This window comes from Hibiscus syriacus, unplaced genomic scaffold (assembly GCF_006381635.1).
Source record: "Hibiscus syriacus cultivar Baekdansim isolate YM2019G1 unplaced genomic scaffold, ASM638163v2 tig00016212_pilon, whole genome shotgun sequence".
Taxonomy (NCBI): Eukaryota; Viridiplantae; Streptophyta; class Magnoliopsida; order Malvales; family Malvaceae; genus Hibiscus; species Hibiscus syriacus.
Genome location: NW_024062384.1, coordinates 1,043,477 through 1,059,296, shown reverse-complemented (window position 1 = coordinate 1,059,296; position 15,820 = coordinate 1,043,477).

Sequence of the window (15,820 nt, the reverse complement as noted above, 5' to 3'; positions counted from 1 at the left end):
CTTTTCATAGGGTAATCAAGGAACTAACAACAATAATCATGCAGGCGACACGGGGGTAGAGTGTAGGCTAGCTGGTCCGTGCGACCCTTAGTCGCTTTGCTCGATTGCGTACGCTAAGGGAGCCTTGAATCTTAAGCTTGGTTTCTTAAGTTGTCACGATTATAAGAACAAAAAAGAGTATGAACGGAAATAAGAGATGCACGAGAGTATTTGGCTTGAAAGCCGGGTTAGTCTTATTTCCAATAGAAAAGAAAGAATGAATACAATAGGGGTGAGGAGGTCCCTTTTATAGTGAGAATCCCCTATGAGTTAATGACTAAGTCTACTTCTACTCTAACTAAAATTACTTCCCTACCTTAGTTAAAACTCTAAAAGTTGAGTCCTACTTGAACAAGGATGGTGACTTTGTCCCTTTTCTTAGAGAGGGCTGTATTTGGCTTGGGGAGGACCCGAATCATGTTGTGTTCGACCTTATCCCATTTTGGCACGGGCTTGGCACGTCTCTTGGCGTGTTTTGGGGAAGACTTGGTTCGTTGCTTGATGCATATGGGCCTCGGAGTGCTTTGGTGCCCGCGGATGCGAGCTAGATGATGTTAGACTCGGCTTTAAGGTCGTGGTCCGTGACATTCTCCCCCATTAGTTCTAGCGACACCCTCGCTGCTTAGATTGCATGAAATTGCTCAATTTTGTCTCTGAACTGCCATAAGGCTTCAGCAGGTTCCCAACTCCATTCGCTTACAGGGTGCCCCTTCTATTGAACCATGTATTCGTGCCTTAGTTTGTGCCCCACTCAGTGAATGGCTATTTCAGCCTGGATCACTTTGACTTCCCTTTTGTAAGAGGATTTTATTTTGACTAGAGCTCAATGAGAAATAATTCGGTTGGGATCATCACTGTCTAGATGAAATTGCTTGAGTAGCCTCACGCGTAACACAGGGTGAACCCTGATGGTTTGTGGAAAGTCTAACTTATAGGCCATGAAGCCTATTCATTTTTTGATCTTGAATGGTTCTTTCTATCTTCGCACCAACCCTTTATGTCTATCTTTGTTATGCAATATGTTTGTGAGTTTGGCAAGGACAAGGCCGCCTTCTTGGAAGTTTACGTCCCTGCTATTTTTATCTCCCACTTCTTGGTACGTTTCCCTACTTTATGTAGGCAAGCTCGGGCTAACTCGTAGTTCTCTTTTCATTCCTTGGCAAATTGATAAGAAGATGGATTGGGTCCTTAGTATCTAGATATAACTGTGTTGGGTGTGAGTGGTTGCTGTCTGTTTATAATTTCGAACGAGCTTTGGTTTGTGGCTTTACTCTTTTGCAAGTTATAGGAAAATTGTGCCATATCCAGAAGCTTTGTCCAGTAGCTTTGGGTAGCACTTACATAGTGCCTAAGATAAATTTATATGAGTCCATTGACTCTTTCGGTTTGCCCGTCTGTTTATGGGTGGATTGTAGTTAAAAAGTTTAGGCTTGTCCCCATCAATTTGAATAGCTCGATCCAAAACCTGTCCGTTAATCAGGTATCTCGGTCGCTGATGATTGTCTTTGGAACACCCTAGTGTTTTACCACATGTTTGAGGAGCAGGTGGGCTGCTTCCTTGGTTGGGCATATTTTGGACGCTGGAATGAATGTTCCATACTTGGAGAATATATCAACTACAACCATGATACTTTATAGTCCCTCTGAGTGTGGGAGTCCAACGATGAAGTCCATTAAGATGATTTCCCATGGTCACTTGAGAATTGGCAAAGGTTGTAGCAATCCTGCTAGTTTTTTTAGTTCTATCTTATCTTGTTGGCACACAAGGCATGTTTTCACGTAGGCCTCTACGTCATCATTCATGTGTGGCCAGTATTAATGTTCATTTAACAAGGCCATTATTCAATGGGTCCTTGGATGTCCTGCCCACTTGGAATCGTGGCATTCCATAAGGAGTTCCTTGCGCAGCTTTCCATACTTGGGCACATAGATGCGATGCCTATGGGTATATAGTAGATCTCTCTCAATCTAGAATTTTCTAGATTTGCCTTATTTGGCATATTCGATCAGAGATTTGGCTTCCTGATCATGCGATGGCCCTTCCTTTATGTTTTCTAACACTTGTCCCTTCGGTGAGCTAATGGCTTCGATGTTGTACCTTCGGATTAAGGCATTGGTTACACAATTTACTTTATCGGACTTGTGTTCCATGGAGAAATCAAATTCGGCAAGGAATTCTTGCCAACGAGCTTGTTTGGGAGATAACTTCTTTTAGGTCAGGAAGTAGCTGTTCGCGATGTTGTCGGTGAATACTATGAATTTTGATTCGAGTACATAGTGTCTCTATAAGCGTAAGTAATGTATTACGACATTCATCTCTTTTTCATGGACTGAGTATCTTTTATCAGTCTCGTTGAGTTTCTGTCTTTCATAGGCAATTGAGTGTCCATCTTGCATAAGTACTCCACCGATGGCAGCATCAAATGTATCGGTGTGAACCTTGAAAGGTTTATTATAGTTTGGCAGGCACATTACTGGCTCGCTCGATAGAAGGAGTTTGATCTTGTCAAAGGCCTCTTGGCATGTCTGATCCCAGACCCAAGGCTTGTCTTTCTTAAGTAATTCGGTTAAGGGTGTGGCGATCCTGGAGTAGTCTTTGATAAATATTCGATAATAATTGGCTAATACTAAAAAGGATCTTAGTTTAGTTACCTTGGTTTGGAGCTTCTAATCTTCAATGACTCAGATTTGTCCTTATCCATTTAGATCATGCCCCCTCCTATTATGTGACCTAGGAAGGGGACATTCTTTTGGGCAAACGAGCACTTCTCTTCTTTGACGTATAACTCGTTCTCTCGTAAAACTTGAAACACTTGCCTTAGGTGTTTGACATATTCCTCCAGTGTCTTACTAAATATCATGATGTCATCCAAGTAGAAAACAATAAATTTATCGAGGAAAGGTTGTAATACCTTATTCATGAGGGTGCAAAAAGTTGTCGTGGTGTTTGTAAGGTCAAAGGGCATCACAAGGAATTCGTAGGAGCCGTAACGAGTGACACATGCTGTCTTTTGTTCGTCTCCTTTTGTAATTCTAACTTGGTAGTATCCAGACCTCAGATCTAGCTTGGTGAACCACCTTACATCACCAAGTTGATCAAACAAGTCTGCAATGAGGGGGATTGTATACTTGTTTTTCAAGGCGAGCTTGTTTATGGATTGGTAATCTATGCACATTCGGAGGGTTCCATCATGTTGCTTTTGTAACAATACTGGTGCTCTATAGGGTGCTTAGAAAGGCCTGAATCAACCTGCATCGATGAGTTCCTTCAATTGTTTGCGCAACTCTTCTAATTCTGGTGGAGCCATTCGATAGGGAGCTTTGGCATGTGGTTCTATGTTTGGCAGAAGTTCTATCTTATGATCCACTTCCTTTTTTGAGGGTAACAACTTGGGAACTTTGGGAGACATTATATCCTTCAATTTGATCAATAGTTGTCTTATTTCTCGTGGGACATCTTTGGTTGCAATTTGTGTCTCGCTTACTAGTGTAGCCAAGAATTTCGGCTCTTTCTTGTGCACACTTTGGAGAATTGTATTGCGGAAAAGATCTTGGCTCCAACTCTGGGTCCTCGATTAATTTGGATAATGCATTGATGCTTTGGGTCCAATATACATAGACAGTCGACAAAGGGGACTGAGAAGGCATTGATCTTGTCGAGAAAACTTAACCCGAGTACCACATCAAAATCATCAAAGGGAATTACTTTGATGACTTCTTTACCGGTCCAACATCCGATTTTGAGTTCCACTCCTTTGGAGATTCCTATGATTGGAACATCTTCGACATTCATGGTTTTGATGTAGCCACTCGCCCTGTCTATGAGAAGGGCAAGTTTACTTGCGACTTGGTTGGACATAAATAGTTCTGAGGCACCGGTGTCAACAAGTGCACTTAGTTTCTTCCCTTTATAGAGATGTCCATGAACATGAGTCCCTTTTTCTTTTGATCCTTCTTGACTTCCATGGTACTGATGATGAATCCAAGTGTAAAAGTCTCAACTTCTTCTTCCTTTTCTTTATCGGTTCATTTGATGGGAGAAAGTTGGTTCTTTTTAGGGTAATCTACAGTCAAGTGTCCCAGTCCCTTGCAATTGTAGTATTGGATGGGTTGTTTTTCTCACTTTTCCCTTTGTTGGGTTCTGTTATTTGATGGCTTTCCAAGACCACTTGGTTCTTTTTCCATTTTTCCTTTGAATGGCTTCTCCTTATCTCCACCTTTGGCTTTATGTTTTGAGTTGGAAGATCCCCCTTGCAATTGTAGTATTGGATGGGTTGTTTTTTCCACTTTTCCCTTTGTTGGGTTCTGTTATTTGATGGCTTTCCAAGACCACTTGGTTCTTTTTCCATTTTTCCTTTGAATGGCTTCTCCTTATCTCCACCTTTGGCTTTATGTTTTGAGTTGGAAGATCCTCTATGAGTGACTCAGCGGTAGTCAAGGCTTTGGCGAGATCCTTGACTCCTCGATATTCTAGCTCGTTCTTTGCCCAAGGATTTAGCCCATCCATGAAGGTGAAGAACCCATCCTCTTCACTTAAACTCGAGACTTGAAGTCTTAACTCAACAAATTGTCAAACGTGCTCTTTCAGTGAGCCTTCATGCCTAAGACACCTTAGTTTTGACCGTGCCTCGTTCTCGGTATGTTGGTGGTAGAATTGTTCTTTGAATTCAGTCTGGAACTCCGCCCAAGTTCCCATGGTGGTGGTGTCTCATTTTATCTCGGTGCACTTACGTCGCCACCATAAGAGTGCTAAATCCGTTAAGTAAACAGAAGCAATATTTACCTTTTCATTATCATTCCATATGCCCATGACTCAGAAGTATTGATCCATGTTTCACATGAAGTTTTCCACATCTTTGGCTGATCTAGTCCCTTTGAACTTTTCTAGTTTACGGACTTCGACTCGGCCCTTGGGGTGCTGATCAACATGTGCTAGCCACGGTAGCCTTGCACAAGGCCACCTGGGTCTTGAGTTGCTCAATCTCCTTCTTGAGATCTTCGACTTCGGTCCCAGAACCGTTATTCTTGAGTTCTTCGACCTTTTGTCTTAGAGCAAGGATTTGGAAGTCAACATCATCTTTTTGTTGAGAACTATTCAAATTTAATCCATTGAGTGTCGCTTGCACATCCTCCTGGATATGCTTCAAGGCTTCAAGCTTCTCGAGATCTAATGATCACGGCTTCTCAAGATCGATTGAATGTAACAGATCTAAGACCTCATTGGTCTCTCTCGTAGAGTCCTCAAGTCTGGTGATCTTGCCTTGGAGTGATACGAGCATGTCCTCTGACGTTCCTCGATACTTCTCCGGGTTGTGAGTCTCGACACCTTCAGGTGCTGCTGGTTTGCCACTTTGTGAATCCATCTCGTCTGGTTACAAACCTGGCTTTGATACCACTTGATACGGAACTAGAGTGTAGGCTAACTGGTTTGTGCGGCCCTTAGTCACTTTTTCTCGGTTGTTGGGCGCTAAGGAAGCCTTGAAGCTTAAGCTTGGTTTCTTAGGTTGTCGCAATTGTAAGAACAAAAGAGAGTATGAACGAAAATAAGAGATACACAAGAGTATTTTCCTTGAAAGCCGGGTTAGTGTTATTTTCAATAGAAAATAATAAATGAATACAATGGGTGGGGATGCCCCTTTTATAGTGAGAATCCCCTATGAGTTAATGACTAAGTCTACTTCTACTCTAACTAAAAGTACTTCCCTACTTTAGTTAAAACTCTAAAGGTTGAGTCCTACTTGAACAAGGATGGTGGATTTATCCCTTTTCTTATAGGGGGCAAATTTGGCTTGGAGAGGGCCCGAATCATGTTGTGTTCGGCCTTATCCCATTATGGCGCGGGATAGGCATGCCTCTTGGCATGTTTTGGGGTAGACTTGGTTCATTGCTTGATGCATCTAGGCCTTAGAGTGCCTTGATGCACGCGGATATGAGCTGGATGATATTGGACTCGGCTTTAAGGTCGTGGTCCGTGATACATGAAATTATAACATACCACAGCAGAATAGTTTGTAACATCAAAATTTTCAGCATCAGCACCAGCAGATGCTCTAGAAACATAATAAATATACTTTTTCCTATAATTCTAACTCTAATTCTAACTCCTTGAAGCGTCATTGCAGGAATTTATGGCATCGAAAAAATATTTCATGGCTCCAACAAAAACTTTGATTCATAAACACTCATCGACAATTAAGAACCAAGGTAATTTTTTACAAAGCCAAGCAGTTCTTTTGCAAAGCCATAGTTCATCCTTGAGAGCATTAGAGAACCAAGTGGGTCAAATCGCCACGACATTACATTCTAGCCCATAAGGAAGTCTCCTTAGTGATATTGAGGTCATTAAACATCATGGAAAGGAGAAGTGTAGTGTACTTACACTAAGGAGTGGTACCCAGATTAATCAGAATGACAAGTTTGGGGGAAAACAAACAGAAAATTCTAGCCAAGGCACTACACAACTTGGGCATCAAGCTGAAATTGTTGAGCTAGAGGGATTGCCTGAGAAGAAGGAAAAGAATGAAAATTCAAAAATTCATCAAACAGATAATGGGAAATTTATTGCCAAGGCAAAAGTCTCCTCACCACATATAGTAGATGAAGTTAGACCTCCCCCGCCCTTTCCTGAATGGTTGAAGAAACACAATGGCGAGATTCAGTTTAAGAAATTTGTTGACGTCCTAGACAATTTGTATATTAATGTGCCTTTGCTTGAAGCCATCAAGCAGATGTCTTCTTATGCTAAATTTCTAAAAGACATTGTCAAAAAGAAGAGAAAGGTAGAAAAATAGAAAATGTTGTCGCGACGAAAGAATTCTGCTCTGCATTAAGCAAACTTTCACCAAAGAAAAAAGATCTTATCAGCTTCGTGATACCATGTTCTATCGGTGAAAACTTTGTGGGACGAGCTCTGGTTGACTTAGGGTCAAGTGTAAATTTAATGCCCAATTAGATATTTTTAAAACTATAAATGTGTAACGCTTGCCCAACCACCGTTATCTTACAGTTAGCTGACTGGTCTTATGTCCGTCCTGTTGGCAGAATTGAAGATGTTGTTGTGAAAGTGGACAAATTTGTGTTTCCAGTTGACTTCCTCATATTATACTGTGAGGCCGATAAAAATGCACTCATCATTCTTGGGCGACCCTTCTTTGCCAGTAGACGAATCTTGCAAGTCTGAAGCGGATCTGACGAATTACTGATGTCACCTGCCAGCTATACGACTGACCTCGTGTGCAATCAAGCGCCCTAGATTCTTACCATATCCAGTCTCCTTTCCATATATAGCATGGATAAGTTAACACGGGTATTTAGGGAATATTTAATTACGTAAAACCTTAGGAAAATTCCCTTAATAAATACCTAGTCACAACAACCAAAAAAGAGAGAAGACAAGGAAGAAGAAAATTTACCTGAGGTGTGGAGTAAGAAACTGCAGTAAATTACCTTCCACCATTCTCCAACCCGACCATCCTTGGTGTCCTCCATAGCCAGGCTATAGCAGAGCGACAGTCAGGCCTCGAGAGAAGCTGGTCGCCAGAGCAGGCACGATGATGGTCAGAGTAGTCACGACAGAGCCCCCAATTTTGGGAGTCGTTCTTCCTTTGTTCTTAATTTATTTAATCTATTTTTGGGTTTGTATTAAACGATGATACTCTTGGATGACACTTTGGCAGCACCATGAATTACGTTACTTGGTGTTGGTTTTTGTTTTGCCGAGATAATTATTTTATGGTTCATGAATGATGCATTATGATTTTGCTTACGTTTGTTTTGTTCATTGTTTTAATATTTTTTATTGTCATTGTAAGAGCTTTCGAGAGGTGGCCTGATGCCTACGCGAAACAGTTCTAGACCTTGTAAAAGCTTTCAAGAGATTACCGTTTTTCTAGAAATTGATTCTTGGATTCGATATAATTAAGATAGATCTACGTGAACGATGAAATAGATCCGAGATTGTGATGTTCTAACCTACCTACCTTATAGATAAGGAGAGGGCTTCAATCGACTAAAAGGCATAGACGCTTCAGTAGGATAGAAAATGACTATAGTTCAAGCGGAGGGGTATTGCTAAACAATAGCCTGACAAACCAAGGGTTGTAGTTAACGCTGAGTAGTATTGCCATAGAAACCGTCTTACAATACTCAGTAATCCTGTCAGGCAGCCTAAACATATCATAACAAATCCTTTAAAACTTAGAATAATTTCTCTCCACAGCAAAAAACTAACCTGAGTGCTCTGTGAAAAGTTTGAATATTTGAGGTTATTCTATATATATTTTAGTCAACATTTTTCTTTGTCTTGGTGATTTTTATTTGTTACTTTTGCATATTTTCTTTGCATCGACCAAACTTTTCTACAACCATACTTTACAATATTCTCTTGCTTTAGTAACGCTTTGACACCTGTTCGTATAATCCAATGCTAAGTGTTTTTTTGTTTTGACAAGAATTCAGGAACTAGCTCGTGACACCTAGTTCTAGTTGTGGTGAAATATCAAAACCCCTACCAATCCCTGAGGAGACGATAACTCACTTACCTTTTATTACTTGATTCGGCTGTGTATACTTGCACAGATTTGCTTGCCTTATCATATATGTTTACAAGCGATCAAGTTTTTGGCGCCGTTGCCGGGGATTGGCAACTGATAGAATTTTTGAAAAAAATTTCCATAACAAATTTTTATTTCTTGTCACATTTTACTTAGTTAGTTTAACCTGTTTATTTTTTTCTTTTTCTTTTTATTTTTATTTTTCTTTTTCTTTGAAGGTTTTTATCGTTGAATGACCTTTGTATCTGCTGGTAAACCACTAGAACTATTTGACCCTGAGATTGAACAATCATTCAGACAAAGGCGACGTAACCAACGAACTAGAGAGTATATGAATTGACTACAGCATCAAGACGACAATAATATGGGAGATTAGGTAGATCCCAAAGTAGTGGCAAATAATCTTCCTAGATAAGCTACAAGACCACGAGCAATACGAGTCCACTTAAATCCGATTCTTGATGATCTCAATCCAGACATTGTGGCACCTGAAATACAGATAACCCATTTTGAACTTAAATCAATGATATTTAACATGCTAAACTCCATCGGTCAATTTGGTGGCTCACCTATTGAGGATGCTAGACATCATGTTCGTGCCTTTCTTGAAGTGTGACATACATTCAGGCAACAAGGAGTTCATGAATATATACTGAAGCTTAAACTTTTCCCTTATTCCCTACGAGACCGAGCGAGAGCTTGGCTCAGTAGAGTCATTTCGGGCTTAATAGAATCTTGAGCAGATTTATGTAAAAGTTTTTTACTTCGATACAACCCTCCCAATATGAACACACAGCTACGCAATGACATTGCATGTTTTCGCCAAGGCGACGATGAATTCATGTACGAATATTAGGACAGATACACAAGTTTGCTTAGCAAGTGCGTGAACCACGAATTTCACAAATGGAATCAAGTTATGATATTTTATAATGAAGTCAATGCACCTACTCAAATGATGTTGAATGCCTGAGCAAATGGCACTTTTCTTGATAAATAACTCAATGAAGCCTTCGATATCCTCGACAGGATAGCGAATAATGACTTTCAATTCATGAATACATGGCTGGGAACCAATAGAAAAGTATCTGGAGCATACGAAATTGAGGGTAAGGATTCAATCTCTGCTCAACTTTCTGCCATAACTAATATGTTGAAACTTTGTAATGTCCTAATGAGGTGAGAGAAGTCAAGGCAACTAGCGCTGCATGCATTCTTTGTCGCGACAACCATCATGAAAGTGAATGTCCATAAAACTAGGAGTCAATCAATTTTGTGGGCAACTACAACTGAAGCAATAACAATCCCTATTCTAATACATACAATCTTGGATGGTGACAACATCTAAATTTTTCATGGGGTAATCAAGGAACTAACAATAATAATCATGCAGGCAATTATAACAGGCCATAGCAGAATAGTTTGTAACATCAAAATTTTTAGTATCAGCACCAGCAGATGCCCTGACAATATAATAAAGATACAACTTCTTCCTCTAATTCTAACTCTAATTCTAACTCCTTGGAAGCGTCATTGCAAGAATTTATGGCCTCGACAAAATATTTCATCGCTTCAAGAAAGACATTGATTTATAAACACTCATCGACAATTAAGAACCAAGGTAATTTGTTACAAAGTCAAGTAGCTCTTTTGTAAAGCCATAGTTCATCCTTGAGAGCATTAGAGAACCAAGTGGGTCAAATTACCACGACATTATATTCTTGCCCATAAGGAAGTCTCCCTAGTGATAACGAGGTCATTAAACATCATGGAAAAGAGTAGTACATTGTACTTACACTAAAGAGTGGTACCCAGATTAATCAGAATGACAAGTAGTGGGGGAAGCAAACAGAAAATTCTAGCCAAGGAACTACACAACCTGGAGATCAAGGTAAAATTATTGAGCTAGAGGGATTGCCTAAGGAGAAGGAAAATGATGAAAGTTCAGAAATTCATCAAGCAGATAGTGGAAAATTTATTTCCAAGGCAAAAGTATCCTCACCACATATAGCAGACGAAGTCATATCTCCACCGCCCTTTCCTCAACGGTTGAAGAAACACAATGACGAGATTTAGTTCAAGAAATTTGTTGACGTCCTAGACCAATTGTATATTAATGTGCCTTTTCTTGAAGCCATCGAGCAGATGCATTCATATGCTAAATTTCTAAAAGACATTGTCACGAAGAATAGGAAGGTAGAAAAAATAGAAAATGTTGTCATGGCAAAATAATCATGCTCTACATTAAGCAAACTTCTGCCAAAGAAAAAGATCCTAGTAGCTTCGTGATACCATGTTCTATCGGTGATAACTTTTTCGGATGAGCTCTGGTTGACTTAGGGTCAAGCGTAAATTTGATGCCCAAGTCCATATTTTTAAAACTAGAAATGTGTAACGCTTTCCCAACCTCCATTATCTTACAATTAGCTGACCAGTCTTATATTTTTCCTGAGGACAGAATTGAAGATGTCATTATAAAAGTGGAAAAATTTGTGTTTCCAATTGACTTCCTCATATTAGACTGTGAGACTGATGAAAATGCACCCATCATTCTTGGACGAACCTTCTTGGCCACTGGATGAATCTTAATAGATTGTGAGATGGGAAAATTCATGATGCAGGTGGGAGACCAAAGCGTCACAATCAATGTCTTCAACTCCATGAAACATGTTGATGATTTAGAATAATGCCAATGCATTAGAGACATGGAATTAATGGAGGAAGATAGAGCAGAAAATCTTGGACAAGGTTAATTTTTACATATACATGAGTATGAAACTTTATGGCAAGACAAAAAAAATTTGAGGCAGGAACACGGAAATTTTGGCATGGGCGAAAAATTGTTAAAAGAGGATTGTGACAAATTTTGCCTCGGCAACAGTGTTTTGAATGAAGCAAATGACATATTTCCTGATAATGAAACCAAAGTAGGTTATGAAGATAAATTAGAGGAACAAAATAGCTTCCTTCAAGCTAGACCATGTATGAAATTTGAACCCTTGGATTTCAATTATTCCCCTAAAATCATCATTACATCATGCACCCATATTGGAACTTAAAACTTCACCTTCATATTTGAAATATGCGTATCTAGGTAGCAATGAGGCTTTACCGGTGATAATTTATGCTAGTCTAACCTCCGAACATCTAACCTTCGAACAAGAGAACAAATTGTTAAATATTTTGTCACATCACAAAAAACTCTTAGGTGTACCTTGGTAGATTTGAAGGGAATCAACCCTACAATATGCATGCGCAAGATCAACTTAGAAGATAGTCATAGTAATTATGTGGAACCACAAAGAAGACTAAACCCAATCATGAAGAAAGTGGTGATGAAGGAAATCATAAAAAGGCTGGATGCTGGAGTAATTTATCCAATATCCAGTGTAGTGTGTGCCAAAGAAGGGAGATGTGACTATGGTTAAGAATGAAAATAATGAGATTTTAACTACTATAATAGTCACGAGATGGCGCATATGTATGGATTACAGGAAGCTCAATAAAGCAACAAAGAAAGACCACTTTCTCCTCCCTTTCATTGATCAAATGCTCAATAAGTTAACAGGAAAAGCATTTATTGCTTGCTTGACAGATATTCTGGATACAATCGGATAGCCATAGCACCGGAGGATCAATAGAATACTACTTTCACATGCTCGTATGGTACCTATGCGTTTAGGAGAATGTTCTTCAGACTATGTAATGCTTCAGCAACCTTTCAGAGGTGTCTGATGGACATTTTTTCGGATATGGTGGAAGATTTCATGGAAATATTTAAGGGTGACTTCTCCGTCTTTGGTGATGACTTTAACTGATGCCTCAATAACTTATCTAAAGTGCTGAAGCGATGCGAAGAATCCAACCTGGTGCTAAACTGGGAAAAATGTAATTTTATGGTAACCAAAGGAATTGTGTTAGGACACAACATTTCTAGCCAAGGCATTGAAGTAGATAGAGCCAAGGTGGAAGTAATCGAGAATCTACCTCCACCTACCAATGTAAAGGGCATACGTAGTTTCCTTGGACATGCAGGATTTTATAGACGGTTCATAAAGGATTTTTTCTTAAATCTCAAATCTCAAAGCCTTTGTGTCTTTTGCTTCAAAAAAATCAACCGTTTGTGTTTAATGATGAATGCTTAAATGCTTTTACAGATTTAAAGAAAAAACTTGCTCGATGCCAATTGTTGTTCCACCAGACTGGGACGTACTTTCGAGCTTATGTGCGATGCTAGTGACTATGTAGTTGGGGCGGTACTAGGACAATGAAAAAGTAAACTCTTTCATGTTATCTACTATGCTAGCCATACCCTTAATGATGCATAGATGAACTATACCACAACTAAAAAATAACTTCTTGTCGTAGTATTTGCATTCGATAAGTTTAGGCCATATCTTATAGGGACTAAGGTTATTGTACATACTGATCACTCTGCCATTAAATATTTAGTTAATAAAAAAGATGCAAAGCCTAGGCTCATTAGATGGATATTATTACTACAAGACTTCAATTTAGAGGTAAAGAGGCTAGAAAACAAAATCATTTGTCATGACATGAAGGACATTCAGGAGGATTTCTCTGACGAGAAAATTTTATTTGTCACAGCTGTGTCGTGGTATGCTAACATTGTTGACTTTCTTGTTAGTGGTATTATGCCTCTAGATATATCTAGCCAGGGTAGAAACAAATTCATACATGATGTGCGACACTATTATTGGGATAAACCATTCTTATTCAAACAATGTGGCGACCAAATAATCAGGAGATGTGTCCCAGAAGAAGAACACAAAGAAATTCTACTTCATTGCCATTGATCCCCGTATGGAGAACGTTTCGGTGGAATGAGGACTGCATAAAAGGTTCTTTAATCTAATTTCTATTGGCCTACTTTGTTCAAAGATGCACAAGAATTCTATAAGTCATGAGATAGATGCCAGCGCACCGGGAACATATCGAAGAGACATGAACTGCCATGGCAAAACATTTTTGAGGTCAAATTCTTTGATGTGTGGGGGATCGACTTTATGGGACCTTTCCTCTCATTGTTTGGTGACCTATACATTCTCTTGGTAGTAGACTACGTGTCCAAGTAGGTAGAAGCCATCGTAACACCTAAGAATGACTCCAAGACCGTGCTAAAATTCTTGCACAAGAACATATTTACGCGCTTTAGAACACCACAAGCTATTATCAGCAATGAAGGCACACACTTTGATAATAAATTAATTGCGAAGGTGCTCAAAAGATACGGGGAGCGTCATTGAATTGCCATGGCATATCATCCCCAGACCAATGGGTAGACCGAAGTCTCTAATTGGGAAATCAAGTAGATCCTTAAGAAGGTGGTTAACCCAAACCGCAAGGACTGGTCTCCAATGTTGGATGAAGCGCTATGGGCCTATCGCATAACATTCAAGATACCAATAGGAATGTCTCCATTCTGACTAGTCTACAGAAAGGAGTGCCATTTGCCTGTGGAACTTGAACATAAAGCATATGGGGCCATCAAGAAATTGAACATGGATGCCCAGCTTGCTGGAGAAAGAAGAGTACTAGAACTGAATGAAATGGATGAGTTTAGAGCTCAGGCTTACGAAAATGCTCGCCTATACAAAGATAAAAATGAAATGATGGCATTATAGAAAAATTTTACCAAGGCAATTTTATTCTGGACAACAAGTGTTACTTTACAATTCACGACTCATGATGTTTCCAGGCAAGCTAAAATCTATATGGTCAGGACCGTTCATTGTACACCAAGTCCATAGAAATAGAGCAATATAAATCAAGAACCTCGATAATGGATCTACCTTTAAAGTGAATAGTCAAAGACTGAAGGAATACAAAGGAGCACCAATCATGCACGATAAACCGACATCGATGACTCATGATGCCCAAGAGTTTGCTTTTCTTTCCTGAACAATTTTAGTTTCCTAGGCAACCAAAAATTTGAATTTTGTACATAAATAAATTAAGTTATTTTATTATGCACGTTGTTTAAATTTTTAAGATACTTTTGTTTTTTTATGCATATAAGGTACACGTGGCAGCTCAAGGTTGAAGCTCATGCATGGAAGGAAGAGAAACCCTAAGCTAATTGGTTTTGGCGACAATTGAGAAGAGGGAAATAAATCATTTTTTACTTTACATCAAATCAACAAATCTTCTCATTAATATCATATCTTTTCTTCTTTCCATATTTACCATTTTACCCCAAATAAACTACCTATTACTTTCCTCAGAAACCATCGATCCCTCATTCCTCCTCACCGTTTCCTTGTTTCTTTTTCTTAAACCTATTCTCTTTATTCTTCCCTCCAAACTGTAGCCACAATACACCCTGTACTAGAAAAAAACACAACCAGATCCAAACGATTCCAAACTACCGAAGCCGAAGCAAGGTCCAAAAACCTACAAAAAAAGGCAATTCTATTTGGAGGACGACTTTGTTTTTTGAGCAGAGGGTAACGAACCCTTCGGACCTAAAGTAATGGACGTAGTAAGAAAGCATAAGTGGGAGAAGTTTGCTCAGTATCCTAAGGCGGTGGCGCCGGTGATGGTCCGTGAATTTTATGCCCATTTAGGAGACCCATCTCAACATAATATTTATGTGAGAGAGAAATCCATAGGTTCTCTCCATCAGCCCTCAATCGTTATTTTAAGCCTTGTAAGGTGGATGATCAACACAAGAAATTCATGGCCGAAGCAGATCAAGAAACATATGATGGAATCCTGGAACCCCTGTGCTTCAGATGGGCCAAGTTTGAAGGAAATGCACCCACACGTAAGCGAGTAGATCGTCGATCCCTTAAGTCGATTAAGCTATTGAATCACTTCTTGAAGGGCAAGTTGATGCCAACCTCCCATAACACAACCGTATTAGTGAGGAGGTTGATGCTGCTACACTCGATTATTTATTAGTGAGCAATCGATGTTGGAGAGATCATCTTCGAGCAAATTCATGACTGTGCAAAGAGGAACCGAGGTAACCTTCTTTTTCCTAACTTGATAACTACTTTATGTAGGAAGAAAAAAGTCCCCCAGGAACTGTTCGAGGACTTTATCAAGTAAAAGGAGGGGATAACTAAAAAGAAGGTGCCAAAACTCATGAGCTTCGATGATAATGCTCTATATGAGGGCCTGGAGAAAGGAGAGAAATCAGTTGTTGCAACAAGAATGGCAGTCGTGGTCACATCTACGATGGAGATGAGCGAGAGAATCGAGTG